This window comes from Elephas maximus, chromosome 11 (assembly GCF_024166365.1).
Source record: "Elephas maximus indicus isolate mEleMax1 chromosome 11, mEleMax1 primary haplotype, whole genome shotgun sequence".
Classification (NCBI taxonomy): Eukaryota; Metazoa; Chordata; class Mammalia; order Proboscidea; family Elephantidae; genus Elephas; species Elephas maximus.
This window is the reverse complement of record NC_064829.1, coordinates 55,604,241-55,619,291: the sequence shown is the minus strand read 5'-3', so window position 1 is coordinate 55,619,291 and position 15,051 is coordinate 55,604,241. Positions and strand designations below refer to the sequence as shown.

The window sequence follows — 15,051 nt, the reverse complement described above, 5'->3', positions numbered from 1 at the left end:
CTCATACCTCACACCATGCACAAAAACTAACTCAAAATGAATCAAAGACCTAAATATAAAACCTAAAACGATAAAGATCATGGAAGAAAAAATAGGGACAATGCTAGGAGCCCTAATGCATGGCATAAACAGAATACAAAACATAGCTAACAATGCACGAACACCAGAAGAGAAACTAGATAACTGGGAGCTCCTAAAAATCAAACACTTATGCTCATCCAAAGACTTCACCAAAGAGTAAAAAGACGACCTGCAGACTGGGAAAAAAATTTTGGCTACAACATATCTGATCAGGGTCTAACCTCTAAAATCTACAAGATACTGCAAAACTTCAACAAAAAGACAAATAATCCAATTAAAAAATGGACAAAGGATATGAACAGCCACTTCACCAAAGCAGACACTTGGGCAACTATCAGATACATGAGGAAATGGTCATGATCATTAGCCATTAGGGAAATGCAAATCAAACCTACAACGAGATACCATCTCACCCCAGAAAGGGTAGCATTAATCCAAAAAACACAAAACAAGAAATGTTGGAGAGGTCGTGGAGAGACTGTAACACTTATACACTGCTGGTGGGAATGTAAAATGGTACAATCACTTTGGAAATTGATTTGGTGCTTCCTTAAAAAGCTAGAAATAGAAGTACCATATGATCTGGCAATCCCACTCCTTGGAATATATTCTAGAGAAATAAGAGCCCTCACATTAATAGATACATGCACACCCATGTTTATTGCAGCACTGTTCACAATAGCAAAAAAGATGGAAACAACCTAGGTGCCCATCAATGGATGAATAAATAAGCAAATTATGGTATATTCACATATGAAATACTATGCAACGATAAAGAATAAAGATGAATCCAAGAAACATCTCATAACATGGATGAATCTGGAAGGTGTTTTGCTGAGTGAAATTAGTTGCAAAAGGACAAATATTATATGAGACCACTGTCATAAGAACTCAAGAAAACATTTAAATACAGAAGAAAACATTCTTTGGTGGTTACCAGGGTGGGGAGGGAGGGACAGGGGACTTCACTAACTAGAGAGTAGACAAGAATTACCTCAGGTGAAAGGAAGGGCAATACACAATACAGGGGAAGTCAGCACAACTAGACTAAACCGAAAGCTAAGAAGCTTCCTGAATACAACCAAACACTTCGAGGAACAGAGTAGCAGGGGCAGGGGTCTGGGGACCATGGTTTCAGAGGACATCTAGGTCAACTGGCATAATAAAGTTTAATAAGAAAATGTTCTGCACCCAACTTTGATGAGTGGCGTCGAGGGTCTTAAAACCTAGTGAGCAGCCATCTAAGATGCATCAATGAGTCCCAAACCACCTAAAGTAAAGCAGAATGAAGAACATCAAACACACAAGGAAAATATTAGCCCAAGAGACGAAAAGGACCACACAAACTAGAGACTTCATCAACCTGAGACCAGAATAACTAGATGGTGCCCAGCTACCACCAATGACCGCCCTGACAGGGAACACAACAGAGAGTCCCTGAAGGAGCCGGAGAAAAGTGGGGTGCAGTACTCAAATTCTAGTAAAAAAACCAGACTTAATGGTCTGAGACTGGAGGAACCCTAGAACACATGGCCTCTGGACTCTCTTAGACTGGACTAAAAGACATAAAATGAGGCTCGTGAAGCGTTTGGTCCTTAGTTCAAGTAGATACAGGAAACTAAACGGGCAGCTCCTGTCCGGATGCGAGATGAGAAGGCAGAAATGGATAGGAGCTGGTTTAACGGACACAGGAAATCTGGGGTGGAAAGGAGGAGTATGCTGTCACATCATAGGGATAGCAAGTAGGGTCACAGAACAATGTGTATATAAATTTTTGTATGAGAAACTAACTTGTAAACTCTCACCTAAAGCAGAATTAAAAAAAAAAAAAAAAAGAGATTGCTTTTTTGTTTTTTCGGGAGAATGAATAATCAACAAAACAAAGAAATCTCCCCATATTAGTTTAAAAATGAAGGGAGTAGATTTTACTGGAAGGGTAGTGGGGTATCTTACGTAGTTAAGCTAAGGAAACGTTGAGCAACAAGGTTTCAGAAAGGACGGAGCCCAGTGCAGCTTCAGAGACCTATGCAGCTGTTCACATCACTCAGAAGTGGCCTGCCATCAACGTGACTCATCCGCAAACTTCTTTAGCTTATACATCACTCAGCACAAATTCGCAAGAAAAAGAATCTGTTTGATTTCTATTTTTAGACTGATGTAGACCCTTTGAAAGTTTTTGAATACGGGGGATGGTGTGATCTGACTTACATGTTACAAAGATCATTCTGGTTGTATATATAGGGTCGCTATGAGTCGGAATTGATTCGACGGCACTGGGTTTGGTTTTTGGTTTGGTACGGAGAATGATTGTAAGGGAACAAGATAGAAAGCAAGGAGATGAGATAGGAGCCCACGGCACTTATCCAGGTGAGAGATGATGGTGGCAACACAGCGGAAGCAGTGAAGAGTGGTCAGATTTAGGATGTATTTTGGGTTTTATTATGAAAAGTTTCAAGCAAACAAATATTGAGAATTATTATATTGGTATATACACTTTCTGGTTCTGTTAAATCTTGACATTTTGCGGTATTTTCTTTGGATTTTTTTTTTTTTTTAAATGTCAGACCCTCATTGCATTCTAAAGGCTCACCCTTTCTTTTCCTGTTCCCTTTCCCCCTTGCCTTTCTCAAGCATTACCCTGGATTAATCTCTTTCACTTTTTTATTCATTCAAAGTTATAATTTTTGCTTCAACCATCTAGCATAATTTAGAAAACTCAAGAGGAGAAGGTTAATGTATTTTATTTACATATATTTTTACTCTGTATATTGTTCTTTTCTCATTCCTGATGTTCCATTTTTTTTTTTTCTTTCTATTTTGAGAACTTCATATAGCCATTCTTTTAGTATAGCTCTGCTGGCGACGAAGTCTCTTAGTTTTTTAAATCTGAAAATATTCTGATTTCACCTTCATGCATAAAGGGTATTTTCACTAGGTATAGAATTCTGGGTTGGTAGTTCTTTTCTTAAAGCATTGGAATATGTTTCATTTTCTTCTGGCCTCCATGTTTTTACAAGAAATCCATTGTCATTCTAATGGTTTTTCCTTTATAGGTGAAGTGCCATTTCTCTCTAGCTGTTTTCAAGAATTTGTCTTTAGTTGTCTGAAGTTTTATTATATGACTTGGTGTGTATTTCTGTGGGTGTCTTAGTTCTCCAGTGCTGCTATAGCAGAATACCACAAGTGGGTGGCTTTAACATACAGAAATGTATTTTCTCACAGTTTAGGAACCTAGATGTCCGAATTCAGAGCACCAGCCCTAGGAGAAGGCTTTCTCTCTCTGTTGGCTCTGGGGTAAGGTCCTTTTCTCTTTTCAGCTTCTGTTCTTGGTTCCTTGGAGATCTCATGTGGCCTGGCATCCATCTTCCCTCATCTCTGGTTGCTTGCTCAATCCACTCATTTTATATCTCAAAAGAGATTGACTTAAGACACACCCTACATTAACATAACAAAGGAAATCCATCCCCAAATGGGATTATAATCATGAGTATATGCGTTAGGATTTATAATGCATTTTTGGGGGACAAAACTTAATCCATGACAGTGAGTTTATCCTATTTAGCTTCTTGAATCTGTAGATTCATATCTCTTCCAGATTTGGGAGGTTTTCAGTCACTATTTCTTCAAATATTTTTTCAGTCCTGTATTCTCCTCTTGTTTTGTGACTCCAATAACATGAATAATAGATCTTTTATTACTGTCCCACAGGGTCTTGGGACTCCATTTTTTCTGTTGTTCAGAGTGGGTATTTTTATTGTTCTGTCTTCAAGTTAACAATTTTCTTCTTTTGTCATATTCATTTTGCTATTGAACTGATTAGTTTTTTTAAAATTCAATCATTGTTGTTTTTCAGTTCTAATATATCTGTCTTTGTTTCCTAATGCTAAAGTAACAGAAATACCACAAATGAGTGGCTTTAAAGAACAGAAATTTATTTTCTCACAGTTTTGGAGGCTAAAAAGTCTAAATCAGGACTCTGTCATGTCAATTACTCCCTGGTTGGTAGTCCTGGCAAATGAGTAATTTCTTTTATAAGGATCAGCACAAAGTTGGTTCTTATGAGACAGAGGTTGAAGATGTCGAACTCTTCCAAGCTGCTGTACCACTCGATCATCTCTAACATCATCTACTCCCTCTCCCCTCAGTACTCTCTCTCCCATCTTTGAGTTCCCTAATTTGCTGCAATGTCTTACAAAACTCACAAAGTATATGAAGGAAATGGATCACATCACTGGGGAGGCTGGCAAGTCCCAAATTCATGAGTCAGGCGTAGGCTTTTCCCAACCCATGTAGCTGCAGAGGCTGACAAACACGAACTGGCAGTTCAGACCATAGCTGCTGGTTCACAATGCTGACGAAACTGGCGAATCAGGTCACACGATAGGCCACTGGCCCAGGGGGCTGTAGAGGCTGGAGAATCCCAGAATAGGCAGGTCAGACAGCAGGCCTGTGGCCCGAGTCCCAAGAACTGGAGGTCAACTGATCATGAACTGGAGGCAGGATCCAGATGCAGATAGAACCCTGCCAGGACACATACATATATCTTAGATGCAGGCCATACCCCAGGGAAGGGTGTAACTTGAGCCACTCCTTCCTGTAAGGCTGTGACCCAAGAGACACCCTACACCAGTGCTGCTTCATCAACATGTGGAGGTAAGGATCCGCAACACATAAAATGGAGGACAACCATACAATATTGGGAATCATGGCCTAGCCAAGTCGATGCATAACCCCAACCATCCCAGGTTCCATATACCTTATTTGCGTAGTCCCACTGACTCACTGTTTGTGAGTCACAAAGACCATAGCTAGAAGGTTAAAACAAAAAACCTATATTGAGTAATTCATTACACCACACCCAGTTAATCTCTACATGGCATCTGTCTTCCCGTCAGTGCATGTGTGTGTTCCTGTGTCTAATCTGTTCTTTTTATAACTCAGAAGTAATTAGATTTAGAATACACCTTGATGGCCTAATTAACATAACAAAGAAAATTCTATTTCCGAACAGGATTATATCCACAGGTATAGAGGTTAGGATTCCAGCACATATTTTGGTGGGCACAATTTAATTCATAAAAATAGCCATCTTCCACTTCTTTATGTCTTCTATTTCTTTGCTGAGACTTTATTTTTTTCATCTGTTTTAAGAGTATTTGCAATTTCTCACTTAAGCATTTTTGTTATGGCTGCTTCTTGTCAGATAATTCTAATATGTTTGTGTTCACATCTGTTGACTATCTTTTCTCATTCAAGTAGAGATTTTTCTGGTTCTTGGTATGACATGTGATTTTTTTTTTTTTAAATTGTATCCTGGATATTGCAGAATTATGTTGGGAGTCTCTGGATTCTGTTTAATCTTTTCTTTTGCAAGTAGCCATGCTATTTAGCTGTAATGCACAGGTCCAGGTGAAGGGGAATGTTCAGCTTCCTGCTTGATGCTGACACCCCCCTGGCAACACTGGAGCAATGACTTTTACCACCTTGTTCCTCCTTATTGCCTCTGGATGATGGTGGAAGTTCCATTCCATGCTGGCCCTATTGACACAAGGAGTAGGAGCAAGTGGTGTGCCAACTTGTATCATCGTGTACCACCTCATTTTCTCTCATTGTTGCCAAGTGTTAGTAGAAGCGCAGTTGCTCTCAGGATATACTGACTTCATTGTGGGGGCGGAGGAAGTGGAGTGCTGATGAGCTCTGCTATGTACTGCCTCTTTCTGCTTCATTACTATGGGTGGAGGTGGAAGTTCAGTTCCTCCTTGGGTCTCATGGACACCAGTTTGGGAGGAGTGCAAACTAGCAGCACCTTGCCCCATCTCATTGCCTACAGGTGGGGCTGGAAATTCAACTCACTGCTGGGCCTTGCTGACCCTACCTGGTGAAAATGGAGCACTGACTCACGCCGCCTTGTTGCTGTCAGGTGACAGTGGAAGTTTAGTTTGTTGCTTGGACCTACAGACACCAGGAGAGGGAAAGTATGGTGCTTACTAGAGCCATCTTGCACTGTCTTATTTCTCCTCCTTTCTGCTTGGTGAGGGTAGATGTTTTGCTTCCTGATGAGCCCTACCTGCTCACCACCGCCAGGTGTTGGGTGGAGGTTCAGATCTCCATTCAGCCCTGCTGATACCACTCTGGTGAGGGAAGTCGAAGGCCAATTCACCTTGTTTTGCTGCTGCTGGGGAGACTGGAATCTAGCTAGCTCCCTACTCCCCTCCACTGAAACAGTGGGGATAGAAGGGTAGTTTTTTGTTTGGTGTTTGGCTGGTATAGGGCAGGTATTAACAAAAAGGTTTTCTTTTCTGCTGGGCTACCCTTTTCCTGGTTCTTCTTTTTCCTTTTTCTTCCTTCTCCTGGGTCTTCTGCCTATAGAAACATGAGTAAGCTTGGAAGAGGATCCTTTAACAGAGTCAAGCGTTCAGATGACTGTAGCCCTGGCTGACATATTGACTGTAACTCATAAAAGATACTGAGCCAAGTGGGCAAAGGATATGAACACACACTTCACTAAAGAAGATATTCAGGCAGCTAACAGATACATGAGAAAATGCTCTCAATCATTAGCCATTAGAGAAATGCAAATTAAAACTATGACGAGATTCCATCTCACTCCAACAAGGCTGGCATTAATCCAAAAAACACAAAATAATAAATGTTGGAGAGGCTGTGGAGAAATTGGAACTCTTATACACTGCTGGTGGGAATGTAAAATGGTACAACCACTTTGGAAATCTATCTGGCGTTATCTTAAACAATTAGAAATAGAACTACCATACAACCCAGAAATCCCACTCCTTGGAATATACCCTCGAGAAATAAGAGCCTTCACACGAACAGATATATGCACACCCATGTTTATTGCAGCTCTGTTTACAATAGCAAAAAGCTGGAAGCAACCAAGGTGTCCATCAATGGATGAATGGTTAAATAAATTGTGGTATATTCACACAATGGAATACTATGCATCGATAATGAACAGTGACGAATCTGTGAAACATTTCATAACATGGAGGAACCTGGAAGGCACTATGCTGAGTGAAATTAGTCAGAGGCAAAAGGACAAATATTGTATAAGACCACTATTATAAGATCTTGAGAAATAGTATAAACTGAGAAGAACACATACTTTTGTGGTTACGAGGGGGGGAGGGAGGGAGGGTGGGAGAGGGTTTTTTACTGATTAATTAGTAGATAAGAACTGCTTTAGGTGAAGGGAAGGACAATACTCAATACATGGAAGGTCAGCTCAACTGGACTGGACCAAAAGCAAAGAAGTTTCCGGGATAAACTGAATGCTTCAAGGGTCAGCGGAGCAAGGGCGGGGGTTTGGGGACCATGGTTTAAGGGGACTTCTAAGTCAATTGGCAAAATAATTCTATTATGAAAACATTCTGCATCCCACTTTGAAATGTGGCGTCTGGGGTCTTAAATGCTAACAAGCGGCCATCTAAGATGCATCAATTGGTCTCAACCCACCTGGATCAAAGGAGAATGAAGAACACCAAGGTCACATGATAACTAAGAGCCCAAGAGACAGAAAGGGCCACATGAACCAGAGACCTACATCATCCTGAGACCAGAAGAACTAGTTGGTGCCCGGCCACAACTGATGACTGCCCTGACAGGGAGCACAACGGAGAAACCCTGAGGGAGCAGGAGATCAGTGGGATGCAGACCCCAAATTCTCACAAAAAGACCATACTTAATGGTCTGACTGAGACCAGAGGAATCCTGGCGGTCATGGTCCCCAAACCTTCTGTTGGTCCAGGACAGGAACCATTCCCGAAGACAACTCATCAGACATGAAAGGGACTGGACAGTGGGTAGGAGAGAGATGCTGATGAAGAGTGAGCTAATAATATCAGGAGGACACTTGAGACTGTGTTGGCATCTCCTGTCTGGAGGGGGGATGGGAGGATAGAGAGAGTTGGAAGCTGGCAAAATTGTCACGAAAGGAGAGACTGGAAGGGCTGACTCATTGGGGGGAGAGCAACTGGGAGTACAGAGTAAGGTGTATATAAACTTATATGTGACAGTCTGACTTGATTTGTGAACGTTCACTTGAAGCTCAATAAAAGTTAATTAAAAAAAAAAAAAGATACTGAGCCAGAACCATCTAGCTACGCCATTCCCAGGTTCCTGAACCTCAGAAACTAAATGTTTGTTGTTTTATGCTTCTAAGTTTTGGGGTAATTTGTTACACAGCAATAAACAACTATATATAGAAAGGGAGTGATATAAATGTGATGTAAGGGCAAGTAATGGACTGAGGAGTCACAGGGACATAACTGTGCCCCCAATTACCTATATGATGATGGGCTATACATTTACCCTACTGAAGGCTTAGTTTTCTCATGTGTAAAATAAAAGATTTATTCCAGATAAAATGCTAAAGTTCTTTTTCAGAGCTAACAATTATATAAAGCTATATAGTTCTTTTTTTATACAGTTTATATAGTTTTTCATACAGTTAATTGAATTGAACTAATAAATATACAGTTCAGAAAAACCATGGATATCATTTCCCAAAAGCTAAAAACCCATCACAAATCTGTATTTTCTTTTTCATGCTTTCAAAAAAATAAAAAATATACCAAAAAATATTCAGTGGAAAAGTACCACACCTCACCTGACAACCAATTCTTTTCCCTGAAGGCAATCAATATTAGCAACGACCATAGCAAACACTTACAAAAGTGCTTACTATTGGAGGTTATCTTCGTTATCTAGTGCTGCTATAACAGAAATACCACAAGCGGATGGCTTCAGCAAACAGAAACTTATTCTCTCACAGTTTAGAAGGCTAGAAGTCGAATTCAGGGTGCCACTTCTAGGGAAAGGCTTTCTCTCTCTGTTGGCTCTGGCTGAAGGTTCTTGTCTCCTTTCAACACCTGTTGGCCTGGCATTCCTTGGAGATCTCCATGCGTCTTGGCATCAATCTTCCCCTGGGTCTAAAAGGCTCTCAGCGCAGGGACCCCAAGTCCAAAGGATGTGCTTTGTTCCTGGCTCTTCTTTCTTGGTGGTACTGAGGTCCCTCCCCTCTCTGCTCACTTCTCTCTCCTTTTATCTGCTGTAAGATAAAAGATGTGACTCAAGTAAGGGTGTGACTTGAGTCAGGCTGTGACTCAAGATACACCACACACTGATTCTGCCTCATTAACATATGATGTTAGGCGCCAAGTCTGTTCCAACTCATAGCAACTCCACATACAACAGAACAAAAACACTGCCTGGTCCTGGTTCTCCAGACCCTCACAATCATTGTTATGCTTGAGCCCACTGTTGCAACCACTGTGTCAATCCATCTCCTTGAGGGTCCTCCTCTTTTTCGCTGACTCTCTAATTTACTAAGCATGATGTCCTTCTCCAGGGACTGGTCCCTCCTGATAATGTGTCCAAGGTAGGTGAGACAAAGTCTTACCATCCCTGCTTCTAGTGAGTATTCTGGCTGTAATTCTTTCAAGACAGATTTGTTCATTCTTCTGGCAGTCCATGATATATTTGATATTCTTTGCCAACACCATAATTCAAAGGCATCAATTCTTCTTCAGTCTTCCTTATTCATTGTCCAGCTTTCACTTGCATATGAAGCGATTGAAAACATCATGGCTTGGGTCAGGCTCACCTTAGTCCTTAAAGTGACATTTTTGCTTTTTAACACTTGAAAGAGGTCTTTTTCGGCAGATTTACCCAGTGAGACACATTGCTTGATTCCCTGACTGCTGCTTCCATGGCTATTGATTGTGGATCGAAGTAAAACGAAATCCTTGACAACTTCAATATTTTCTCCCTTTATCATGATGTTGCTTATGCGTCCAGTTCTGAGGATTTTGTTTTCTTTATGTTGAAGCGTAGAATTGATCGTCATCAGTTAGTGCTTCAAGTTCTCTTCACTTTCCACAAGGAAGGCTGTGTCATCTGCAAATTACAGATGGTTAAGGAGTCTTCCTCCAATCCTGATGCTGCATTATTCGTGTGCTCCAGCTTCTTGGATTATTTGCTCAGCATACAGACTGAATAAGCATGGTGAAAGGATACAACTCTGATGCACACCTTTCCTGATTTTAAACTATGCAGTCAGTATTCCCTCGTTCCGTTGAATGACTGCCTCTTGGTCTATGTACAGGTTCCTTGTGAGCACAATCAAGTGTTCTAGAATCTCCATTCTTTGTAATGTTATCCGCATTTGTTATGATCCACACAGTCAAATGCCTTTGCATAGTCAATAAAACACAGGTAAACATCTTTCTGGATTTCTCTGCTTTCAGCCATGATCCATCTGACATCAGCAACAATATCCCTTGTTCTACATTCTCTTCTGAATTCGGCTTGAATTTCCGACAGTTCCCTGTCAATGTACTGCTGAAACTGCTTTTTAATGCTCTTCAGCAAAATTTTACTTGCATGGGATATTAACGATATTGTTCAATAATTTCCGCACTCTGTTGGCTCAGCTTTCTTTGAAATGGGTACAAATATGGACCTCTTCCAGTCTGTTGGCCAGGTAGCTGTCTTCCAAATCTCTTAGCATAGACGAGTGAGCACTTCCAATACTGCCTCTGTTTGTTGAAACATCTCAATTGGTATTCTGTCAATTCCTGGAGCCTTGTTTTTTGCCAATGCCTTCAGTGCAGCTTGGACCTCTTCTTTCAGTATTATTGGTTCTTGATCATATGCTACCTCCGGAAATGGTTGAACATCGATTAGTTCTTTTTGGTACGGTGACCCTGTATACTCCTTCTTCTTTTGATGCTTCCTTTCAAATTGCAACTCAAGGCTTGAATTTTTTCTTCTGTTCCTTCAGCTTGAGAAATGCCAAGTGTGTTCTTCCCTTTTGGTTTTCTCTCTCCAGGTCTTTGCATATTTCACTGAAATAATTTACTTTGTCTTCTTGAGCTGTCCTTTGAAATATTCTGTTCAGCCCTTTTACTTCATCATTTCTTCCATTCGCTTTAGCTACTCTATGTTCAAGAGCAAGTTTCAGGGGCTCTTTTGACATCTATTTTGGTTTTTTCTTTTTTTTCCTGGTGTTTTAATGACCTCTTGCTTTCTTCACATACGATGTCCTTGATGTCATCCACAACTTGTCTGGTCTTCAGTCACTAGTGTTCAATGCATCAAATCTATTCTTGAGGTGGTCTCTAAATTCAAGTGGGAAATACTCAAGGCCTTTTTTGGCTGTCAAGGATTGTTTTAATTTTCTTCAACATGAACTTGAACTTGCATATGAGCAACTGATGGTCTGTCCCACAGTCGGCCCTGGCATTGTTCTGACTGATGATATTGAGTTTTTCCATCATCTCTTTCCACAGATGTAGTCAATTTGATTCCTGTGTATTCCATCTGGCAAGGTGTACATGTATAGCTGTCGTTCATACTGTTGAAAAAAGGTATTTGGAATGAAGAAGTCATTGGTCTTCAAAAATTCTATCATGTGATCTCTGCCATCATTTCTATCACCAAGGTGGTATTTTCCAAACACCAATCCTTCTTCTTTGTCTCCAATTTTCTCTTTCCAATTGCCAGTAATTATCAAAGCATTTTGACTGCATGTGTGATCAATTTCAGACTGTTGAAGTTGGTAAAAATCTTTAATTTCTTCATCTTTGACCTTACTGGTTTGTGCATAAATTTGAATAGTCATATTAACTGGTCTTCTTTGTAGGCATTTGGACATTATGCCATCACTGACAGCCTTGTACTTCAGGATAGATCTTGAAATGTTCTTTTTGATGATGAATGTGACACCACTCCTCTTCAATTTGTTATTCTTGGCACAGTAAGCCATGATTGTCTTGATTCAGATGGGCCAATACCAGTCCATTTCAGCTCAGTAATGCCTAGGATATTGATCTTTATGCAGTCCATATAATTTTTGACAACTTCCAATTTTCCTAGATTAATACTTCGTATTTTACATGTTCTGATTATTAATGGATGTTTTTGGCTGTTTCTTCTCATTTTGAGTTGTGCCATGTCAGCAAATGAAGGTCCTGAGAGCTTGACTCCATCCATGTCATCAAGGTCAACTCTACTTTGAGGAGGCAGCTCTTCCCCAGTCATACTTTGAGTGCCTTCCAACCTGAAGAGCTCATCTTCTGGCACTATACCAGACAATGTTCTACTGCTACTCATAAGGTTTTCACTGGCCAATTTTTTCAGAAGTAGACCACTAGGTCCTTCTTCTTAGTCTGAGTCTGTAAGCTCTGCTGAAACCTGTTCACCAAGGGTGACCCTGGTGGTAATTGAAATACCAGTGGCAAAGTTTCCAGTATCACAGCAACACGCAAGCACCACTGTACAACAAAATGACAGACACATGGTGGTATATAGAGGATAGGATTTACAACACATCACAAAATGGAGGATAATTATATCACATCACAAAATGGACAATCACACAATACTGAGAATCATGGCCTAGCCAACTTGACATATATTTTGGGGGGATACAGTTCAATCCATGACAGCTGTGATGAATGAGGAAACCAGCCTGAGGAATATGAGCTTGGGAGATAACTGGGCATGTTCATTTACTATGTTATGTGTTTAATTTCTATATTTTTAATGAACATTTTGTTATGCTACGTTCTAAGGAAACTGATCTAAGTGAGTACAGGGATTTCTTTTTGATGAGTAGGCTACAGAAATCTAGGTCAGAGCTGAACTGCTCAGGACAGTAAGCAATTTTACCCATTACCACTCAGCCATAGCAATGATCATAAAGATGGAGCTGGAGTAGGCAACAGTTTGTTCTGTTATCCATTAGATCACTATGAACTGGAGCCATCTTGACGGCCTCTAACAACAACAACCACTCAGCATCTCCTTTAAACAAATACTGAGTAACTATTAGGGAGCACAGTCTAGAAAAGGGGCTTAATTAGTAATGCGGCCTAGAGAGACAAAGTAGCACCATATTTCAGAATTCGTTTGGCTGCAAATAATAGAAGACCCATCTCAAACTATTTACAATAAAGGGATGATAGTGGCTAAAGAAACCTGAAAAATAGAGGTAAGGTGGGTGTCAATGTTAATTCTATACTTTTTTCTTTTTTTTGGTGAAACTTGCTTTGATGATTAAGGTTATGTGTCAGCTTGGTTAGGCCATGATTCTCAGTGGTTTGGCAGATATAATGTAGTCACTATCCATGATGTGATCTGTTGTGAGCAACCAATCAATTGAAAGGAGTTTTTCCTAGGAGGTGTTGCCTGCATCCAATGCATATAGATGTTCTGGCAAAGCTCTTCCTCTCTCGATCCTGCATCTGACTCCTCATCCTCTGACCTCCAATTCTCGGGATGTGAGCCAGTCGTCTGCTGTCTGACCTGCAGATCTTGAGTTCATCAGCCCAGGCAACCATGTGAGACAGAAGAAGCCTCCAGCCTGATGCCTGATTCACAGTTTTGGGACTTGCCAGCCTCCAAAACTTAGCGAGCCATTTCCTTGAAATAAATATGTCTTTATATATATACATATATATACACACATATCTTTTTGTGTATATATTTACATATATGTACACACATATCTTTGTGTGTATATATTTACATATATATACACACACACAGTTTTACTACTTTAGAAACTTCAGCCTAAGACACCTGCTCATGAGAAGGGTTGGTCTTCAAGTTGGCCCCTCATTGTAGGAAAATGGGTATAGCGTTTCATATACCAGAAAGTATATTTCTGCATCTCTAATTAGTGAATAAATAACCCATGTTATCTTAGGGTATGGGCCCACATTTGATCTCCTTGGCAAGGCCTGGAATGCTCTGCACTAATCGGTCTCATCTGTCTAGCTCTGATCTTATCACTGTGATAAGGACATAATAGTTCTTATTGGCTTAGGACAATCTGGGGTAGCATCTAGAATTCTTTGCTGTCAAACCTACCCAAGCTAGCCAGTAGCTGCTATACAGTGGGGGAGGGACAGAATGGACACTGAGGAAGTGATTACAATGTATACTACAAACAAGTCTCGGTGTGGCCTTGCTTCTCTTACAGTTTTATTCATATTTCAGTTGGTCTCTCTTATGGGTTATAAGCTCTTTGGTGGCAGTGCTTTTGTGTGTTTTATTCATCTGTCTATTCTATCAGCCTCTAGCCCACAGTGGCCTTCATTTAATGTCTACTGAACAACATAAATTATACTGAGGTGTAAACCAAGGCATAATAACAACAAGCTAAAATCAAGAATAAGGCAAGATCACAGAATTAGTGGTGGAGAATTTACTCTAGACAGTATAGGTAGTACACATGGTTCATTCACTCCTTTATTCATTAAACAAATACAAGGCCTACTATTTATTAGGCACTCCAGTCTAAAAAACAAAAACCCGTTGCTGTTGAGTCAATTCTAACTCATAGTGACCCTAAACGACAGAGCAGAACTGCCCCATAGGATTTCCAAGGAGTGCCTGGTGGATTCAAACTGCCAGCCTTTTGGTTAGCACTCATAGCTCTTGAGCACTACACCACCAGGGTTTCCACTACATTCCAGGGGGTTCAAAAATTTTTTTAGAATAAAATTTTTTAAGCAGTTATTTTTACTATTTACATAATAATCACTGGAATACAGCTGACTTTCATTATTTGCAGATTTTATTTGCTAAAATTTATTTGTAACCCCAACATCAATATGGTGCTTTCCTGGTTATCTGTAAACGTGTACAAAGTGGCCAAAAACTTGAGCCACCAGATGTGCACATTCCTAGCTGAGACTGAACAAGATGACTCTGTGCCTTATTGTTTTAGCTCTCATACAGTAAACAAGTGTCCTTTTAGCTGTCTATTTAGTGCTACATTTTTCTCATTTTTGTGCTTTTGGCTGGTTATATTGTTGTTTAAAATAGCCTCCAAGCCTAGTGCTTATGTGCTATCTAGTGTTCCTAAGTGCAAGAAGGCCTTGATGTGCCTTACAGAGAAAATACGTGTGGTCAATGAGCTTCATTCAGGCTTAAGTTATAATG

The 15,051-nt window shown here is 40.3% G+C and overlaps 1 protein-coding gene across 1 annotated transcript in view; it reads right to left on the bottom strand.

Annotated features, from left to right (window-relative positions):
* The window catches only part of KATNAL2 (katanin catalytic subunit A1 like 2), a 132,414-nt gene that overhangs the window by 116,024 nt on the left and 1,339 nt on the right, over positions 1-15,051 (bottom strand). The gene's annotated exons all lie outside the window — the stretch shown is intronic.